This window comes from Gavialis gangeticus, unplaced genomic scaffold (genome assembly GCF_001723915.1).
Source record: "Gavialis gangeticus isolate Ggan-Ray unplaced genomic scaffold, GavGan_comp1, whole genome shotgun sequence".
NCBI classification, from domain to species: Eukaryota; Metazoa; Chordata; order Crocodylia; family Gavialidae; genus Gavialis; species Gavialis gangeticus.
The window spans coordinates 69,460,142-69,463,541 of NW_017729032.1; the positions used below are offsets into that span (position 1 = coordinate 69,460,142).

Below are 3,400 nucleotides of genomic sequence, written 5' to 3' on the forward strand. Positions count from 1 at the left end.
CCAGCCCTAATGTCTATGAAATCTTTCAACCTCAGCTCTTCCAGCAGCATCAGTTTATCTGTATTGAAGAGGCCTCCATGAATACTAAGATTTAAGCTAAGGTAATCAAATAGGTTTTCAGCCAAAACTATTTGTCACATTTGCAGGTAGTATTGGTTTCCTTGAAACTGCATTTTTTATTGAATTCTTTTTTGGCCAAAGAAAAATCTTTGCCAAACCCACTTCTTTACTGTATGTGAAGAAAGACACAGCGTCTGTAGCTTAGTCATTCTTGTTGGCATACAGATCAACTGGAGCAGCTTCCAGTTGGCTGTACATACATACTTCTTATGATGCCAAGGATGGATATGGTTCTCTATCTCTGCCTACTTCTGCAGTAGTTACACTAAGGTAAGCCTAGAGTTGTGTGAGCTATGCTTTTTTCACCCACAGAACCTCTGGCCAATCTGGTTATGATGTCAGAATCCAGATTTTATTCCCTTCTGAAATGTGAGGATGCTCACAGAACCGTTTTCAAATGAGAGAGCTCATTGCATCATTTCTGATGGAATGATGCACCTGCTTCTGTTCACTAATAAAACGTCTCTTTAATGTTCTCTCCAGTATGCGTTTCTCTCTTGTTCTACTTGAAGCTCTCCTGGTTAATGATCTGAATTTGCCAAGCACACTGACTCATTTCTCTGCTGTTTTTCATTATGTAAGCTATTAACAGGTCACTGCTCAGATGTTGGAAATCTGTTAAAGGCTAATGGCAAGGTGCACAAGTGCCTCTTCACTGTGCACTTGCTACCTGTGTGTGCCAGTTCTGGCTTGATCGTCAGTCAGTGTGCCCTACAGCAATTTGGGGTTCAACACCTGTTCCATTAGCAGTCACTGTCTAATCAGTCTTTCGTTAGCACACATAGAACCTTATCACTTCTAGGATATTTGCATTATGTGACATAGGGAGTCCTGGAGGAAACAAGTTGATTATACTAGAGGAAGGTGTCAAATAACCAAAGTAATAACCCCTTCCTGGCAGGGAGGGGGAAGCTGGTGGAGGAGGTAATGGGATAGGAATGTAAACTGTTCAGGGAAATGTCGTATCACATGGACCCATATGAGAATATGGTGCTTTGGCACAAAGTAATGGATAAAATATGTTCCCACGAGGTTAATTACAGAGATCTTGGGAAATCAGGTTGATGAAGCAGGATTCCCTCCATTGAGAGAGAAAATAGCAGATGAGAGCTTTAAAAGGAAATAGAGAGGGTTATAGATTACCAAGCCTCATGACTCTGAGAAAGATCTTACTATATAGTTCATAATCAAAAAGCAGGTGATGGAGTTCTAGTTTAGTGACATCAGCATTTTACCACTATGTTCAAATAATAAACGTTCCACTTTAGGATGCACGTGCCGACATATCTTCAAGTCAATAGTGAGAGGAAAGTGTTGAAAAACTGGCAGTGGAGATAGAGAGGGTTCAGGACAGGTATTTAATTTTTGAACACCAGCAGTTTCCTTGGAAGAGGAGGTGTTTCAAAATCTGGATCCAAATTTTCTGGCTCATGCCTAGTCTCTGCTAGAAAATGTTCCAAATACAGTATATCTGTTTATGCCTTCTAGAGCTGAGGGTCACTTGTGAAGGGTGAGTTCCTTTTTTTCCCGTTGTTTTAAATAATGTTCAGAAAGATCTTCTCAGTAACTAGGTGAAGGTGTGAGAAAGGGAGCCCAGCATGCAGTAAAAGCAGGCCTACAATGGAAAAAAACACAATTAGCACGTTGGGGCAAAGTTGTGAAATGGTTTTTTGTTATAGGGTTGTGAGGTGAAAGACCTCTCCAGTTTAAATGGGTATGTTTAGAGTTGCATTAAGCTAAATTCCTGATGTTGTAAAAGCAGAGTGCTTTATTTAAAAAAAATTACTAAATGAGATATAAGCTAAAATCTGAGTGACATGAGTAAGAATTTGTCTGCCATGGTACTCATCTTTTCTGGCCACTGGCAGTCATTTCATGGATGTATGAATAAATGATGGAGAGCCTATTTTTCTGCTAAGCTTGTATTGAGTGCCTACTGTACCGAGATTTAGGGACACAGTGTTTTTCTTGAGATGCAGCTGAACTTTGTTGATAAATCAGTCTTATTGTGACGGTTGGGTTTGTTCTGTTTACTGTGGTTCTTGCAGTAAGAACAAAATTGTTAGATGGTTGTGTCAATAAATATGATCCCTAGTACAGGCTTGTATTTTATAGATTTGGTTTTGTTATCTGCTCTGGCTTCCCCATGTCCTGTTGTTTTAACTAAGCGAAGTCCACATTCATGCTGCTGAATAAATATTATGGTAAGAACCTACCGGTAAAACTGTGCCATTAGTCTTTTTTCCATGTTTCTCTTGTTTCAGTGATCCTAAATGTGATGTAGGAGATGCTTGCACCTCCTCTTCATTTGGATTTAAGAAATTAATTTCTCCTTGATATTCATTGGTGACCAGTTGATGCCCGCGATGTGTAGAACTAGGAATCTGGGAGGGCTTTGGAATAATCTGCCATCTCTAGTAGTGTCTGAACTGTAGTTTTAGAATGTCTTATTCCCACCGTGAAGCTGATGCAGTTTTCTTGCAAGACTGACTTTGCAGGGGATCGATGAGTTTAGAATGAGAGTTGTTAAGTGATAAACCCCTGTTAGCTTAGGGACAGTGAAAATCAAGGTTGTGTCCTCACTAGGTGTCTGACATGCAAGATGAGTAGAGTAAGGGGTGGGAATATTATACCATATTAGCAATTAACCACCTGTCAGGGACTTTCTCTCACTCAAAGAACTAATGAAGGACTTACTGATTCTGTATGTAGTACTTCATAATATGGTCCTGGGTACTTGCCTACCATATTCCAGGACCTGACATTTGACACATTACTCTGCTGTCATTTGTTCTCATAATACTGTGAAGACCTGTGGTGTGAGCCAATGGGTGGTTCCCAAAGCAGCTGGAAATTGTTCCACCTCATAGAAGATACCTTCTTACTGTTACTGCAGACAACATTATATGGGGAATGAAGCAGATTAATTTTTTTTCTGAGAATATCACTGTGAAGTTTGGCTAGAGAATCTCTTAAAATGGTGTGAAAGGCCCTGTTGCCAGGGAGTGTGAGGGCTTCTGAGCTTTAAACCACTGACTAACTTTCTCACAACTTTCAGCTCTGCCACATTTTCTGCAGGACACACTTTACTTTGTGGGTAATCTATAGACACTGTGGCTTTCTTCACAGACATTAAAGAAGTGGGTTTGGCAATGATTTTTCTTTGACAAAAAAAAAATTTCAATAAAAAATGCAGTTTCAGGGCAACCAATGCTACCTGCAAATGTGACATTAGGGCTGGAAAGGACCTCAGAAGATCGTCAAGTCCAGCACCCTACCC

At 40.1% G+C, this 3,400-nt stretch overlaps 1 protein-coding gene across 4 annotated transcripts in view; it reads left to right on the plus strand.

The window, feature by feature from the left end:
• Positions 1-3,400, plus strand: part of ENOX1 (ecto-NOX disulfide-thiol exchanger 1) — a 653,611-nt gene that overhangs the window by 91,419 nt on the left and 558,792 nt on the right. The gene's annotated exons all lie outside the window — the stretch shown is intronic.